Source organism: Dasypus novemcinctus, chromosome 24 (assembly GCF_030445035.2).
Source record: "Dasypus novemcinctus isolate mDasNov1 chromosome 24, mDasNov1.1.hap2, whole genome shotgun sequence".
Classification (NCBI taxonomy): Eukaryota; Metazoa; Chordata; class Mammalia; order Cingulata; family Dasypodidae; genus Dasypus; species Dasypus novemcinctus.
Window position 1 is genome coordinate 18,393,441 of NC_080696.1, and position 18,020 is coordinate 18,411,460.

At 43.0% G+C, this 18,020-nt stretch overlaps 1 protein-coding gene and 1 non-coding gene across 4 annotated transcripts in view; both read left to right on the plus strand.

The window, feature by feature from the left end:
* The window catches only part of RIN2 (Ras and Rab interactor 2), a 225,361-nt gene that overhangs the window by 44,785 nt on the left and 162,556 nt on the right, over positions 1–18,020 (plus strand). For 2 of the 3 annotated variants that reach the window (XM_058286768.2, XM_058286770.2), the window contains exon 2: positions 1,779–1,901. The exons of the other annotated variant lie outside the window; for it this stretch is intronic. The gene's annotated coding sequence lies outside the window, so the exon portion shown is untranslated. The remainder of the gene's footprint in view (positions 1–1,778; positions 1,902–18,020) is intronic. 3 annotated transcript variants of the gene reach the window in all.
* LOC111764877 (U6 spliceosomal RNA) lies at positions 15,972–16,079 on the plus strand. The gene has a single exon (XR_002797373.1). It is a non-coding gene; the product is annotated as a U6 spliceosomal RNA (small nuclear RNA).

Sequence of the window (18,020 nt, forward strand, 5' to 3'; positions counted from 1 at the left end):
ATGTCTCTCACTAGTATGAGCCACCCCACATAGTAAGTTACCTTTAAGAGTAGTTTGTTTTTTTTTTCTCTTACACTAACCCTTCCCCTTGTAGAAAATACAGCTCCACTATATTCATGTTGCAAGGAGTGATTTAGTTTCAGCAAAACAACATCATCCAGATGTTAAATAATCTTATTTTCAATTGCACTGGTGTACATTCTTGTTCATATGTAATTTATAATTGTGCTTGATTTTATAATTGTATCAGAGCGAGAACATAAGGCATTTATACCTCATTATTTTGTTCGTACATATTAATTTAATACTATGATATTGATTATGTAAGGAGGCAAGGCAGCAAAATTTTGGTCCCTTAAAAGGGTAACTTTAGTCACTGAGCTTCCTTTGTTCAGTATGATTGAATTAACTGCCAATTTCTTATCTATTAGCAAAGATCAGAAGATACTGTAAACTGAGGTAAATGGAATTTAAATTTTTCTTGGGATTATTTTTCAGTGGTCCTATACATATGTGAAGGAAGAGTTCAGAGGAAAATTTGGATTAAGGAGGAGAGTAAGGCTTAAAATATTACTGGAAAAAAAAAGTGATGATGATGACTGGTGTTGGTGCAGGGGGAAATTAACATTTATTGAGCATTTACCAAATAACCTGCCATGGATTATTTTACTTGATCTTTATAGAACAACCTTTTGAAGTAGGTGCTATAACCAGCCCCATTTTATGCAGAAGGAACCAGGTTAAGTCATTTTCCTCCAGACTCAGCTGGGATTTAAGCCCAGATGTGTTGCCTTCAGACCTGAAAGCTGACTCTGCTCAGGCAAGAGGAGAGGAGTAAAGAGGCTGTTCCAGAAAGAAACTAAGGGGCTAACAGAGAGCATGAAGGAAGAGGTGAGGGAGACCTGCACAGGAGGAGGACGAGGCTGGTGAGCCAACGCCCTGGGGAAGGCAGAGCCCAGGGATGGAACCTGATGGAGGGGTTGAAACTGTGGACTAGTTTGAAAGGGTTTTAACAAATGGGATCCTCTTATACCAATGAAGAGTCTTTGATAAGACAAACTGAGAATGGAACAAGCAGGGTAACACATGGCAACCATGAACTGAGACAGACAACACGTGTGTAATTGAATGTTTGAGTGCTCTGAAGCCACCTGGAGAGGGCTAACAGCGTCCTCCTTTGCCAAGGATACAGGCTACAGGTGTTCCTGGGGATGGGCGAGGGGACTTGAGCTTTCATCCTCTGTTTGTGTTTTGTTTTCTGTTTGTTTCCAAACAAGGTGGCTGAATTCATGTTCTTCTGTAATTGGAGAAGATTTGGGTGTTGATGTAAATACTTAAAATTAGATATGGGAATAATTGGAGAGTTTCACATTCAGGTTAATTCCATTCTCAAAGTCCTTGCCTGAAAGATTGCAGGATTCTGAATTTGTGGGAGCTGATGTGATCCAAGGGGGAAGGGAAGGCATGTATCGACACTTGATAGAGAAGATAGGATTGTTGCTCATTAATCCAACTTTTAAAATTGAAATAGCATTTGGAGTTCTTAAATCTGTGCATTGGCACAAGAATTGCTAGTCCCTTTCCCAATTACCAGGGCCCAGAGGTGGGATTTTGGGGTGGGAGGGAGAGAGGTTTGAGTAGGAAGGAAAAGCCAGTCATTGTGGTCTCATCTATTTATTTGTCATCCCAGAGAGTTAGGTAATGAAGCAAGTCCTGGTGTTCACAGTGATTTTCAAAAGCACGCGAAGTCCTAAAAGGTCTATTCTGTGTCTTTATAGATGGGGAAATGCAATCCAGACTTCTGAACTTGACCCAAAAAGATACGTGCAAGCCCTTCAGCATGCCGGGGAGGTTGGGATGCAACTGAAGTGGGCGAGGAGAAAAGATGCTGGCGTGAAGGGGTAGGTAATACAGAGATTATAAAACTCCATGAGTTTTTTTTTTGTTTTTTTCATTTCCAAGTTCCCTAATGTGTTTGGGAACTTCGCATGCTAGAACCTTAGGGTGCCAGCATAGAGGTGACCTCTCATAGAGCAACAGAGGATTCCAGGGATTCCTAGTGCGGTGGAAGCAGTGCCAAGTACAGGTCAGGAGCCCTGAGAGCCTAACATACAGCAGTTCACATTTATTCAGCATTAGCTGTGTTTTAGGCACTGTTCTAAGCCCTTTACACAGGTGAATTCATTTACTCCTCACAGAACCACCAACAAATGTTTTCTGAGCCTGTCTCTTGTCCTGGGCTTGTACTTGCTCAAGGCGGTGGGAATTCCCCAGGTAACAGGATCTGAATGATCCCTATGAAGTAGACCTTCTCCGTCTCCCCGGGGGAATCATTCGCCCCAGGCCACTCTGACTTAATTGTTGCTTTTATTACTCCAGCTTTCAGCAAGCTGCTTTTCCCAGCAGGCCAAGTACCGGGAAGGTGAGCCCAAGACGAGGGTCCTGGTTCAGTCTTCCAGGCTGCCATCCCATAGACTGGCACTAACATAGAGACCCGCATGTGTACTGAGAGGTTACCCTGCTCTTTCCTGGCCAGGGCCAGGGACCACAGTGGGCGCACAGGCTGGTTCCACATCACACTGGGGAAGGGCCAGCAAGGGCAACGCAACCTTCTACCTTAAAAAATTTTTTTTCTTTAATTTAAAAAAATTGTTTATTACTTATCCTCCCTTTTTAAAAAACTGCTTTTTCTTGATCCATCATTTGCCCCAGTTATTGCTACTCCTTAACTCTTTTCTGGAGATTCTGAGGAAGATGGCTCTGCCAGTTTTTGCTAACTTTTAAAAGGTTCTGTGGGGGAGTGGCACCCTGGACCATCTCGTGCTGCCAGCTTGGTCAACCAGATCCAACTCTGTAACTCTTGACAAAGCGACTGTGGCAGAAATGAGGCTGTGGTTACTTCAAAGCTGAAATCGTGAAAGGTGATCTGGCTTTCACCCACCTCTCTCATTCTCTTGGGATGCTCACCGTTAAGGTTCAGCCGCCATGTTGTGTGGAAGCCCAGGTCACGTGAGGTGCCTCCTATAGGTGAGCAAGCCTTTAGATGGCTCCAGCCGCCCAGACCCTTAGATAGAGCCTTTCAGCTGCTTTAGCTGCCGCTGGGTGGAGGAGCACAGCCAAACTGTACCTGCTGGGCCTGTGTATGCCAAGCCCTTCCCCAATAGCAGATTCAGGAGCAAAATAAACATTGCCATTTTATGTTACCTGTTTTTTAAACCCCAGCAATATTGCAAGGTAGTTATCATTACATTCATTTTTTTTAAAGTAAAGAAAATAGAGACTGAGCACAAGGAAGTGGTGCCAAACTAGGATTTGAACCTGGGGCCTCCTGGTTCTAAGCTGGTATGAGTTTCCACTGCCCCAGCTGCCTTTCCTTTCTGGGCCAGAGGCTAGAAGCTTTGCTGCCTCTCAGACACAAAAAAGGACAGGAGAGCGAACCTTTTCAGAACTGGCTTCACAGAATATGTTGTGACTCTATTTCCCTCATTAGTTAAATGCTTTTGGTCCTGGCTTAAATGTACATTTTTCTCACAAAGTCATCTGTGACTCCTCTGTGAGCTTGGATTTGCTCCTGTTATCCGGGACACTTTTTCACATCAAGTACAACAGCAGTCATTGGCTTGGTGTCGTGATCAAAGTTTCTATCTCTTGTTTGACTTCAAACTCCTTGAGTTCGGGGATTGGTGCGTCTCTCGTGTTCCTGGCCGCGTTCCTTCCAGCCCAGACCCTGACCTCTGTTAAACTAATACCAAAGAGCACTGAACGTGAGTTTTCTTGATGTTGATGGTGATAGAATTAGGAAGGGCACACTTCCAGGTATAAATACTGAAGTCTTATCTTGGTGTTCAAGGTTTGCCTTTAGCAGACAAGGATTTCTTTTTCACTTCCTCTGTATTTCCTGTTAGATAAAACTTCGCTGTGTTTGACCTTTTTAAATAAAGTAACTTCCATAAGATGCAAACAGTAAACTAAATAGTAGCAGGAACTGGCGCACAACTCTGCCAATTGTTATCCAAGTGGAAAATATTGTATTTGGTCAGAATGTTTGAAGTAGGAAACTCCTGCATTCATGTTGGTTTGCCCTTGCTTGTAGGAATTGTGGCACTTGCCATTTTCACCTTGCATTTGGTTATGTGCATTTGGCCATCTGTCCACTGCCTGATTGAAGATTCATGAGACCTACAAACAAGTCTCACATTGACATTGTCCAGAGTGTCTGGTATTGGATTGTCCATTTAGTAGGTGTCCAACAACAATGGAGATGGCAAAGGACAGACACATGAGGATTTTTAAGTACAAGGGATGAATGAATGTATGGAAAATGTTGGTTAATTCTTCAATTGTATTTTTTATTGCCTAGTCTATTAGTTAGCTGTTGCTGCCTAACAAACACCTGCAAAACTTAGTCACTTAGAAAACAACTACTTGTTTAGTTCATGATTCTGTAGGTTGGCAGTTTGGGCTGGACTCAGCTGGTCTATCTGTACTAGCTGGGCTGACTTCCATCGGCCGCCAACTTGGCTGGAACTGACTGGTTTAGGGCGACCTCATCTGGGATGGCTCATCTTTGCACTGTATGGCTCTCTTCCTCCAGCAGTTTAGCTTGAGCTTGTTCTTATGGAAGCAGGGCTCTTAAGTGTGTGTGCTGCAAGGCCTCTGGAGGCTTAGGCTGGAAAATGACACAGGGTCACTTCTACCGCATTCTGTTGGTCAAGCAGCTTAAAAGGACAGCCCAGATTTAGGATGTAGTGGGGTAGTCTCCAGCTTTTAATGGAAGGAGGAGCAAAGTCATCTTGGAAAGGGTGTAGATACAGGGAGGAGTGGAAAATTGTGGCCATCTTTGCAACCCACAACACCAAGTAAAATGCAAATATTTTACCGAGGAGATTAATGCCACTGTGAAAGAGAGGTTGGAAAGGAAACCATTTGCAAGGTTATAACTTGTGAGAAAAATCAACCTGGCTTGAGAAGGGAGGATAGAAGAGGCTGAAATGGACGAGAAAAGAAAAGCTATTGGAGAAGTCTCCCCATCTCCAACCCCCACAAAGACTGTGAAAGTGGGGATTGGGATCAGGTGGGGGCAGGGCACAGGGTGGATCATTGGGAGCAAAGTGGGGTTTTCTTTCCTTTGGTCTTACTCTCTCTCCCATTGTTGACTTTTTTTTTTTAAGATTTATTTTTTATTTATTTCTATCCCCTTCCCCGCCCTCTCCCCCTAGTTGTCTGCTCTCTCTGTCCATTCACTGTGTGTTCTTCTGTGTCTTCTTCTATTCTTGTTAGCGGCACTGGGAATCTGTGTCTCTTTTTGCTGCGTCATCTTGCTGTGTCAGCTCTCTGTGTGTGCGGTGCCACTCCCGGGCAGGCTGCACTTTTTTTTTTTCCACACTGGGCAGCTCTCCTTATGGGGCACACTCCTTGTGTGTGGGGCTCCCCTACATGGGGGACACCCTTGCGTGGCACGACACTCCTTTTGCACATCAGCACTGCGCGTGGGCCAGCTCACCACACAGGTCAGGAGGCCCTGAGTTTGAACCCTGGACCTCCCATGTGGTAGGCGGATGCTATAACCATTGAGCCAAATACACTTCCCTCCCATTGTTGATTGATCATGACCTAAGGAAGGCTCAGTGGGCAGATTGGAGGTAGAGCAGAAAGCAGCCACTTTCAGGTCCAAGTTGGTAGAAAGACCCTCCAGTAAATTAGCCAAACTTGGAATAGCACTTGCCCATCGATCTCCTGCCCCTGAAGCGTCAAGCTCCATTGTGGTTTGTCTGATGGATTTTGTTTGCTAGAAGACGTGGAGGTCACTGCTTCTCCTGGTAGCTATGTGCTTTCCCCAGCATCCTCTGAATGAACTCTGTCTAAAATGCGTGGCCCCAAATGGGACACAGCATTTGAAATATCCACTGGATGCCCCTCTTTGTTTCCTGGTTCTCAGGCTTCTTCCCATTTCACTAAATGCAATTAATATACCATGTTTTGCCTTTCCTATTAGTCTCTCTGCTCAGTGTCTATTTAAAGGCTGGTGCTGCCATCAGCTGACTGAGAATTTTAAAGTGAAGATAGAATTTATTCTCTTTCTCTTCATTATCTTTTTTTCTCCTTATTCTCTTTACTCCTACCCCATTCCTTCAATACCAGCAGTTGCAGCTTAGAAGCCAGATAGTAATGGGGATAAGCAAGTCTTGCTTGAAAATAGAGTTTATTGAAAGCTTGCTCTGGGTCCTGTTCCAAGCCCATTAAGTGTTCTTTCCTCATAACAGCCTATGAGGTAGGCATTAGTCTTGTCTCTGTTGTTCAGATGAGGAAAATGAGGCACAGCGAGGTGAAGTCACCCATGTGTCATTCATTCAAAGGCTCAGTGTTAAAATGGGCTCTATCGTAATTTGAGTCTAGGGTTAGAGTGCAAGTATTTAGATTGGCAGTGACGCCCATAGCACAATGAGGGTGGAGGAAGAATGGGATGGGGATGGGGAAGAGACCATATAGGCTGTGACGATGAGCAGGTTATCACTGTGGTCAACTTGGGCTCAGTCCCCCATTGGTTCTGTAAAATATCTTAGAATTGTCCCACCAAGGGACATGGAAGTTGGGGTGTTCTTGTGAGAAATTATGGGGACTTCTTGAAAAAACAGTCGTGAACTTCGTAATCGCAACCTACCTGTTGCTATCAATTGGACCAGGGAAGGAGAGAGGGAAAACCTAGTATGTGTTTATTGCCTTGCCTTCCTGTACTTCTTCTTTACTCCCTCTGTCAGCTTTTCCTGCAGAAAAAACCACCCCCAAACTCAGTGGGACAATTGATCATCAGCATTTATTTAGCTCATGCGACTGGGGGTTGGCTGGGGTTGGGCTGATCGAGGTTGGGCTCAGCCGGGCAGCTCTGCTGATCGTGGCTGGGCTAACATGGGCACCCAGGGTTGGCTAGTCCAGGCTGGGCTCATCTGGGTGGCTGCTTCCAGGCCCAGGTCCTGCTGGGCTCAACTGCTCCACCAGAGTGCATTCCCAGTCCAGGTTTGTGGACAGTAGCCACTTGAGGGAAGCTTTCTCGTGACAATGGCAGAGGCACCAGAGTGCAAGTGGAAACACAAGAGGCCTCATAAGGCCTAGACTTAGAACTGGCCCACTGTCACCTTATGCCGTTGACCAAAGTAAGTCTCATGGCCCAGCCCCAGCCAGGGCACAGAGAAATCTACTATTCCTTTACGGGAGGAATTTCTACTATGGGCTTAGGATAAAGGTCAGTAAGGCAGTCTATAGTGCTCCATCACCTTCCTCCAACTTGTGCAAATATAATGTGAAATAAAAGCAATCTTTACCAATGCCAGTGTTAGTTATCACAAATTCTTTTTTTTTTAAAGGTTTGTTTATTTATTTATTTCTCTCCCTCCCCCCACCCCCACCCCGGTTGTCTGTTCTCTGTGTCTATTTGCTGCATCTTTCTTCTTTGTCCGCTTCTGTTGTTGCCAGTGGCACGGGAATCTGTGTTTCTTTTTTCGTTGTTGTTGTTGTTGCATCATCTTGTTGTCAGCTCTCCGTGTGGGTGGCGCCATTCCTGGGCAGGCTGCACTTTCTTTCGCACTGGGCGGCTCTCCTTACAGGGCGCACTCCTTGCGTGTGGGGCTCCTGTACATGGGGGACACCCCTGCGTGGCACGGCACTCCTTGCACTCATCAGCACTGCGCATGGGCCAGCTCCACACAGATCAAGGAGGCCCCGGGGTTTGAACCGCGGACCTCCAATGTGGTAGGCGGACGCCCTAACCACTGGGCCAAGTCAGCTTCCCACAAATTCTTAATGATACTCTAACTTGCTATTAATGGAAGACAAAATGAGTATTAAAAGCAGTGTACCCTCAGGTTGCAGAAACCTCTTTGCTATCTCAGACCTTAGCTGGGAACTTGTCACCTTATTTATGCCATGGCATTATTCATCTTAGACTCATGAAGTGTTTGGAGTTGTCGAGCTTATTCCTCCTGTAGTGACAACTTGTTACCACCTCAGCAGCTGCCCAAAATGGTTAGACTTGGAATCAAGATATACCAGTTGCTCAGGCTTGTCAGAATGAAATAAGAGCAGCAAGTTGAGTGAATAAATTATCAATTATATTGATATATATCTCATCCTACATTTTAGAAGGCTTTGAATTCTGTAAAAAAAAAAATTATTTCTTTGCTTCTCTCCATACTGTGGCTTTCTCAATTGGCTTGAATATAATTGAGCTGGAAGAAGAGGCAATGCTTTTATGTTGATTGGAACTTGCAGCCATAAATTTACAGGACTTATTTCCAAGTTAGCATGGAAAAGTCTTGCCATTTTATGTTTTTGTGAGTTATAAGTCATAAAACATATGCTAAGGCTGGCTCGACTGTTGTGTTGTTGGCCGTGTATAGAAAATCTGCAGAAGAAACCTTAGCCTTGAACGTTCAAATGTCTTTCCAAACATTCTTATTTATACTGTGTCCATACATGGGACAATCAAGCAAATAAATGAAAACAGACCTCAATCCTGCTCTCTTACTGATGGCACTGCACTTTCTTAGGGCCAAGAGACTAGTCATTAATGAAATCATATGCACCGTTAATACCATTAAAATGGCCTATGGATTTTGTGTTTTGTTTCTGTCTTTACAAATGCACAAGAATTGGTCAGAAGGTACCAGATGCAAGAGCCAATTAATAAATGTCACTTGGCGGTGCCTTATTTTGGGGTCCCTCCAAATAACTCCGAGTAATTGATTTGGTACGTGATTCCAGGAGGGATGGTTGGAGAGTGGGGAAATGAGAGAGGAAAGGAAAAGCAGCCAGGGTTAATGGAAGGCTGCACTGTGGGAAACTGGGGCTCCGTCCTGCTGGGGTTCCCTTTCGGATGGTGTAGACTTAACCTCAGAGTTCTTTCACCGGAGGAGTGAGAAGTCTGGGTCATTTATCCACCAACTCCCATCCATCACTGGTTGATAACCCCCGGCACTTCCGGCCTGCTCTGTGAGTGAAGTACGTGCACGTCTGTCGTCAGAGGCTTCAGAAAGGGAATATCAAGCACTTGTAGTGGGAAACCCTTGAAATGTATGGAAATAGTGGGTGCTGAGGGGACATGGGCAAGACACCATAGCATCTGCTACATGGATGTTATGGATATAAAGCTATTAGGTGCTCAAGAGAGTCTGAGGGATGGAAGGAGGGAATTTGTAGCTTTTAAAGCTGAGCATAGCAGAGGATAAATACCTCAAAAGGCCTTTGGACTGAATGGGGAAAGGAGACCCAATCTTTGTGTGGCTATTTAATTTCCCTCAATTTGGGCACAGCCATATGTGATACTATGCAACCACCAAAAAGAAAGAGGAAGAGCTACTGTGTTGATATGAAACTATCTCCAGGCTACAGTTAAGGAGTAGGAAAAGCACATACAAACAAGAGTTAGAGTATGCTACCATTTTTAAGCAACTTTATGTTGGGATGATTTACATATAAAATTTGCCCTTTTTTAAGTGTACAATTATGAATATTTTGGTAAATTTATACTGTTTTCTAGAAATTTCATGTACATGGAATCCTATCTTATGTGGTCCTTTGTGTCTAACTATTTTCATTGAGCACGATATTAAGGTTCATCCATGTTGTAGCATGTATCAATAGTTTGTTCCTTTTTATTTCTGAATAGTATGAAGTTATAGGTTGTATCATGTCCGCCACAAAGTCATGTTCAAGTCCTCTAATCCTTGGGCCTGTGGCTGTGAACTCATTTTTAAATATGATCTTCAAAGATCCTATTAATTAAATTGAGACCAAACAGAATCAGGGAGGGCTTTAATCCTATATAACTGGAGTCCTTTTAAGCAGAGGAAATTTGGACACAGGAAATAGAAAACAGAAGGAGACATGGTCATGTGATGGAGGTAGAGACGGGGTTTTGGATTGCTGGCAAACCACCACCAGAATGCTGTAGACCTTCAGAGAAAACATGATCCTGCCAGCACCTTGATTTTGAACTTCTTGCTTCCAAAATTGAAAGACAATAAATTCCTGTTGTTTAAGCCAAGAAGTCTAATGGTGTTTGTTTTACCAGCTCTGGCAAATGAAGACCTACACCATTGTATGGATATATCCCATTTTACTTGTTCAGTTGATGGGTATTTGGATTGTTTTCAGTTTTGTTATGAATAGTACTGCTTTGAACATCCACATATCAGTCTTTATGTTGACATGCATTTTCCTTTTTTTCTCCTTTTTTTTGTCTTTATATTTTTAATGTTACATTAAAAAAATATGAGGTCCCCATATACCCCCCACACCCCTCACCCTACTCCTCCCCCCATAGCAACAATCTCCGCCATCATCATGAGACATTCATTGCATTCGGTGACTACATCTCTGAGCACCGCTGTACCTCATGGTCAATGGTCCATTGACATGCATTTTCATTTCTCTTGGGTAAATACCTGTGCATGGAATTTCTGGATCATATGGTCAGTGTTTGTTTAGTTCTTGAAGACACTGCCAAACAGTTTTCTGAGGTGGCTGTACTATTTTACGTTGGTCCCGCCAGCATCGTATGAGGTATATTAGTCAGCCAAAGGGGTGTCAATGCAAAGTAGCAGGAATCTGTTGGCTTTTTATTTTTATTTAGGTCCTGGGGCCAGGGAATGAGCCCAGGACCTTGTATGTGGGAAGTCGGTGCTCAGCCACTGAGCCACATCAGCTCCCCAGACTTGGCTCTTTTGCTTGCTTGCTTGTTGTTTGTTTGTTTTTAGGAGGCACTGGGAGCTGAACCTGGGACCCCCCATGTGGGAAGCAGGCACTCAACTGCTTAAACCACATCCGCTCCCCTTTTGGCTTTTACAAAGGGTATTTATTTGGGGTAAAAGCTTATAGTTACAAGGCCCTAGAGTCCAATTCAACCTTGAATTGTGTTAAAGAAAGATGGCGGGCGATCTCTGTGAGGTTTCAGCCTTCCCCTCTGGGCCTCCTCTTCCTCTTGAGGCCCCATGGGCCCAGCTTCTTCCTGATCTCAGCTGCAGGCTGGCCCAGGGCTCGTCTCTCAGGCCTCCCTAGATCATCTGCAAACTATCAGGCAAATGGCTCATCTCTGCCCAGGGCCCCAAGCTCTCTCTCTTTGGATGTGCATTTTTGAGTGAGTGTCTGTTTATATCAGCCCACCAAGGAGGCGGGGACACAACCTGAGTCATACCCTACCGATGTGGTTAAATCAATGCCCTAACCTTAATAGGTAATTTAATCAAGACATCTCAGTGGAATCTAATGCACTCAAAGTGCATCATACCCAGAAGTATAGATTAGTTTACAGCATAATCTTTCTCTTTTGGGGATTCGTAAATAATCTCAAACTGCCACATGAGGGTTTCATTCTCTCCACATTTTCACCACAATTAGTATTGTTAGTCTTTTGATTTTAGCCATTCTCATAGGTATGTAGTGGTGTCTCATTGTGGTTTTAATTTGTATTTCCCTAATGACTAGTAATGTTGAGCATCTTTTTATGTGCTTATTTGCCATTTGTGTCTCTTCCTTGGAGAGGCATTTGTTCAAATCTTTTGCCCCCTCCTCCTTTTTTGTATTGAGCTGTTTGTCTTCTTATTGAGTGGTGAGGGTTCTGGACTATTGTTGTAATGTTTTTCTTGAAATTACTTCAAATTAAAAAGTTTAAAAATCCTTGCTCCCATTACTTTCCATCACAATTGCTTCATAGAGTGTGCATCTTCTTTAAAAGAATTAAAAAAGAAAGAAGGGAGAGATGAGATTTTAAATCTTCTGCCAGAGATAGTCATTGTCTGGCAATAATTTAAACAGTAGATATTTATTAAATCATGCTTCTTTCATAAGTTTTTGCCTGTGAATGAAAATTGGTGATTAAGAAAGTCTAGGAGAGCGGATGTGGCTCAAGTAGCTGAGCACCTGCTTCCCACATGGAAGGTCCTGGGTTTGGTCCCTGGTGCCTCCTAAAAACAAAAACAAACAACAATTAGACAAATGAGAAAACCAACTCAGGGAGCTGATGTGGCTCAGTGGTTGAGCACTGGCTTCCCTCATAGGAGGTCCCAGGTTCAAACCCCGGCCCCAGTACCTCAAAGAAACAAACAAAAAAGTCTAAATGTTGAATAAAGAAAAACACAAAAAGACTTATTAGCTCCCTCCAGTCACCACAGAAATTACTCAGCTCCCTCAGCCTTTTCACTGTTTGCTGGCCTTGCTATCCATCTGCTTTACACTGGAGGGCCAGACTCTGAGCATGGAGGAATTGAACTCAGCTCCTGGAATACCCCTTTTGCAAGAGGAATGCAGGCCCATGGGCGCCTACAATAGACTTCCCCACTCGAGCCCCACTCCACACTGGCCTCTTACATAATCAGCCCCATTTATAGGGAACACCTCTCTTTCACTTCCCACCGAATCTGCCTCTTCTTTTTACTCTTTCACCTACCAAGAGTGAACCACGTATATGCTTCTGTAGTTACCTTTGTGGAGTTCAGATGGAAATTAAAGGGTTAATTAGCCAATAAGCAGATGAAATTTTTTAAAGGGAAGCGGACTTGGCTCAATGGGTAGAGTGTTTATCTACCACATGGGAGGTCCATGGTTCAAACCCGGGGCCTCCTGACCCGTGTGGTGAGCTGGCCCATGCGCAGTGCTGATGCGTGCAAGGGGTGCCGTGCCACGCAGGGGTGTCCCCTGCATAGGGGAGCCCCACTTGCAAGGAGTGCGCCCCGTAAGGGGAGCCGTCCAGTTGGAAAAAAGTGTGGTACCGCACACATGGAGAGCTGACGCAGCAAGATGACGTAACAAAAAGAGACACAGATTCCCTGTGCTGCTGACAAGAGTAGAAGCAGACACAGAAGAGCACATAGTGAATGGACACAGAGAGCGGACAACTGGGGTGGGGCTGGGGAGGGAAGGGGAGAGAAATAATAAAAATAAATAAATCCTTAAAACAAAAACAAAACAGTGAGATGGAAAAGAAGGATGGTCCAGTCCACTTGCCATCTCCTTGACTTTGAGAAGGTTGGCCTGTACTTGGTGGTTTTCACTCCTCAAATATTTAGCAAGTGCCAACTACTCATTCATTTATCATTCATTCAGTAAACCTTTATGGATACCTAACATGTGCCAAACAGTGCACGAGGCACAGGGGGTTTCATAGTGAACAAAAGTGGCAAAGTGCTTTCCTTCAAGAAGCTAACATCCTGGTGGGAGAGAGACAATAACTAATTAAGCAAATAAACACATAATATATATCAAGTTGTGATAAGCTATGTAAAATGAAATGAACCACAAAAAGGAGATAAAAACATGGGACACAAGCATTCTGGAAGTTTAAACTCAAGATGATTTACAAATAAACTTATAGATTTTTTTGGTTTTCTTTTAACTTTATTCTTTTTCTTTTATCCCCCCTCCCCTTTGTGGCTTTTTGCGTGCTGTCTGCTCTCTGTGTCCATTTGCTGTGCATTCTTCTGTGTCTGTATTTATTTATTTTATTTTTCCTCCCCCTTGCGGCTTGCTTGCTGTCTGCTCTCTGTGTCCATTCGCTGTGCGCTCTTCTGTGTTTCTGCTTGTCTCCCTTTTTTGTTGCGTCACCTTGCTGAGTTGGCTCTCTGTGGCTGGTGCTCCGCAGCGCTTGTGGGCTGGGTGGCAGTCTGCGGCACTTGAGGCGAGGCTGCCTTCACAAGGAGGCCCCAGTTCCGGCCCGGGGCCTCTCATATGGTAGATGGGAGCTGAACGGAAAGAGCCACAGCTGCTTCCCTTTTGACTTTATTTTGAAATGATTTCACTTACAGAAAACTTACAATAGTCAAGAAAACACCTATATGCTTTACCTAGAGTCACCAGCTTTTAACAGTTTGCCACATCTGTTTTATCATTTCTCTTTTTACACACACACACACACTTTTTTTTCTTTCTGAACCATTTGAGAGAGGACTACAATCTCATGCCCCTTTATACTTTATACCCCTTAATCAGTGCTATAGACTTTTAAAAATTGTAGTTTCTAGTTTTTCTACAAACATATTGCTTTTTAATAAAAAAGGTTATCCTAAATTTATAAAAAATATTAGATTTGAATGTCAACATGATTGTGTCTCCTGTTGCATCATAATTTGATGATGAAAATGTTGAAAATTCAGTCAGAAAGTAACGCATAGTCTTTTTATCTGGAATGTGGTTTCTGCACATTTTAGGAATGTCGATGCTTGGAAATATAAGGTAAATAAATTAGAGAAAAACAGACATGTTTATAAAATGCCTTCCTGATGGATAATTTAAAATGGTGAATAATCTCTTCAAGTCTCAGTAAATTGCAAAATTTGCTAAGTAGGTTGAAATAGAAAATGGTAGCATTTAGATGTAAGAAACAGAAACCAAAACATCTGAGTGGGTGCACACACACACACACATACACACACACACTGTTTGATACATCTTGTTTTGTTACATTTCTACTGGCAAATGGAGAGTGAATGGCTTTCTACGAGTTCATACAATAAAACATGAAATGCTGATTTGATTGCCATTTGGTTAACTTGACCGAAGGAGACTTCCAAACTGAAAAATTCAGACTAAAATAATTCATTGTAAGGCCTGATCGAAGACATTTGCTGTGAGGCTCACTCTCTGAAATATGTTTAGCCAGGTAGGGTACATGGATATGTACACGTTGCCCGCTTCTTCCCACCTTCCTCTCCACGAGCCTGACTCTGTCTGTTCACTGAGCTATCACCCCTCCAATAAAAGGTGAAATGCTTCTTCTATCCTAACATTCCCACCAGTTCCAATGGCAGCCACTCATGACAACACCCCCATCTAAAACACCCTTCCCACAATTTTTGAAAATCATTGTCTTTGTTCTATACTGATTTTTAAAAAATTGATGGTAGTGGAGTAACCCAAATCTCAACTTCATTTTTTTGTTTTGTAAACTTGGTCATGTTCTTTTGCCATTAGCCAATTCAGATTCATTTTTATCCATTGTAGGACTGGCAAAGAAGCTCAAAATTTGTTCTGCATGTGTTATTAAATGGTTCATGCTTTAAGCCTCTTCTGTCTCTACATATTATTTCTGGCAGGTTTCAAAGTGATTGATCCCAGTGGCTTCCAGACTCGTTTTTTGTTTCTTTCTTGTTTTATTTTTATTTTACTAGTTGACTTGATTTTAATGTGTCCAGCATTCACTCCCTTATTTTGCTTTCCTGGATGACTCATCGATGAGAAGTCAGAGTATTCTATCTACAAAGGTAAAGTGTAGCTTAGGTAAAAGTTAAAGTTAAAAAGTTTGATAGCATTTGATCAAAATAAAAGAACCTCTATAAAAGAATATTGGAGATTGAGTGACAGCATTGGCTGCTGTTTTTCTTATAACAAATCCCAACTTCACTGAAAAAAAAACTCCATTTCTTTTTAGGTAACTACATTATGCATTATACTAGTTCAATTTCCCCATTAATAGTTTAGGCTTTGCTATGCAAAATCGCTTTTTTAAAATTTGGACTTTGAAAAAGCAGAAGTTACACTGACACGCTCAGTGTGGTATTTACTGATGCTTGACTGTACGCGTGTGGTTTTAATTTTTGCTTTTTTTTTTCCTCCCCCCAGCCTTTTCTTTCGGTTAGTATGAATCACAATTGTGTTTTCCACTCCTGAGAGCTGTGATTCATTGCCATTTACTTCCTGGGGAGCAGGCTACACCCACAAGGTCCTCTGGGAAACTGGTTAGTCACTGCTGAGCTGGGCACCTGGCAGCCCCATGGTTAGCATCAGCTCAGACCAACGGGTGTCTTCAAGGGGAAGTCGAAAGTTACTGTAGCGTCTCCCTCTGCTTGTCTTCAGGGGGAAGATGCAAGTTACTGTTGTATCTTCCTCTGGGAAATAATAAAGCCTCACTTTGGTCTTGTATGGTTTATAGCCGTCCATGGATTCATACTTCATAAATACAAATATATTAAAAAAGACAAGTATCTGTGCTCGCTTTGGCAATACATATACTAAAATTGGGATGATACAGAGAAGATTAACATGGCCCTTGCTCAAGGATGACAAAGCACGTTCGTGACGTGTTCCATATTACAAAAAAAAAAAGACAAGTATCTCGTTTGGTTATGAAGCTTTTCAAAAGCCATAAGAGTTGATAGCAGGTTCTTATCTGTTGCATGTGCATTATGTTTTTGGTTGCACGTGCGTTATGTTTTTGGTTGGATCTTAATGTATTGATGCAGTTTTGAAAACCTGGAACCAATTCATTTATCTCCATTTATCTCATTGATCTCTTTTTCTTCATAAGCCAGACTTACAAAGACATTCCTAAAGTCTTACCTTAACCATACTCAGTCGTTCTCTTTAAGTTCCTACTTGTGTTTAGCATTGATGATGGAACACAACCCGGAGACATGCTCCTACTGCTCTTTTTTTTTTTAAAGATTTATTTATTTATTTTATTTCTCTTCCCTTCCCCCCCACCCCAGTTGTCTGTTCTCTGTGTCTATTTGCTGCGTGTTCTTCTTTGTCCGCTTCTGTTGTTGTCAGCGGCATGGGAATTTGTGTTTCTTTTTGTTGCGTCATCTTGTTGTGTCAGCTCTCTGTGTGTGTGGCGCCATTCCTGGGCAGGCTGCACTTTCTTTTGCGCTGGGCAGCTCTATGGGGCACATTCCTTGTGCGTGGGGCTCCCCTACGCGGGGACACCCCTGCGTGGCAGGGCACTCCTTGCACGTATCAGCACTGCGCGCGGGCCAGCTCCACACAAGTCAAGGAGGCCCGGGGTTTGAACCACGGACCTCCCATGTGGTAGACGGATGCCCTAACCACTGGGCCAAGTCCGCTTCCCTCCTACTGCTCTTTGGTACCACCTGGCACAAGAGATAGCTTTGGCTGCTATTCTCTGCAATCAGAAGAGCTCTTTAGTCTTCCCATTCAGATAAAGCTATACAAGTATACAATAAATGGCTAACTAGCTAGATGGATTGAACAAGGTGTCAGAAAACCAGATTCTGATCCAAGCCCTGGGTGACATTTGGACACTATTTTTACCTCTTTGAGGCTGGAGTTTCCTATTGGCTGTTGGCATGGGGACTTAGATGAGAAAATGCACAGAGAAAATAGTGTGCCCCAGGGTAACGGTTGGACATGGTTGAACTGTACCCTAAATTGGGTCACACAAACAGGAAGTTAGACCAAATACTAGATGAACGTGGAGGATTGGAGCTGACTCATTCCTCTCTCACAAGTTCCTGGGGAATGTTTTCAGACTATCCAGGAATATGGTCTCCAGAATCTCCAGCCCCATGAAGTCCATTCTAGTCTGTATTCTAGTCTTTAAGATGGACCCAAGTATATGTTGTTTCTAGGTGGCTCAGAGGTCTGAGCTTTCTGGGAAACTTGAAGATGGGAAATGGTGCAGGATTAGTGTGGGACAGGTTGACCAGCTTTCCAAGACAGGCCCATGGTGGTGGAGGATTCTCTTTTTCATGCATTGGATTTCCTGTGTTTTCTCTGAGCTATAGAGATTTATTATAAATGCATTCAAAAATGTTAAGTATTTTCAGGAGATGAATCAATTTAATACATGGGAAGGTCCATAGTGGTATGAAGAGACCCCAGAAGTAAGGAACTTTGAAAGCCAAGAATAGATTCTAGACTGACATCCTGAATTTTATCTTTAAACTCTCTTGGTCAGGGTCTTTCTTTCCCAGATCTTCTTTAAGTGCCTTCATTCTGTCAGGAGCCCCAGTAATGGCCTTGCTAATGATGCTGCTTCTCCAGATAGTGGGTGCTCACTGATTTACACAGGAGAGAAACACACACATAATTACAAATTCTGGATGCTAAAGCACCAAATATATCTATTTGGATGAGCATAATGGAGTTTTAATTATTTCTGGCCACTCTTTATTGCTCATGATAATATATAGATGATTATGGTTACCCCCTGATTTGCATTTTAACAGTGATTTAACTTGCAAAGTGCTTTCCAAGTATTTAATATATTATTTTTTCTTCACAATGTGCTCGGTAAA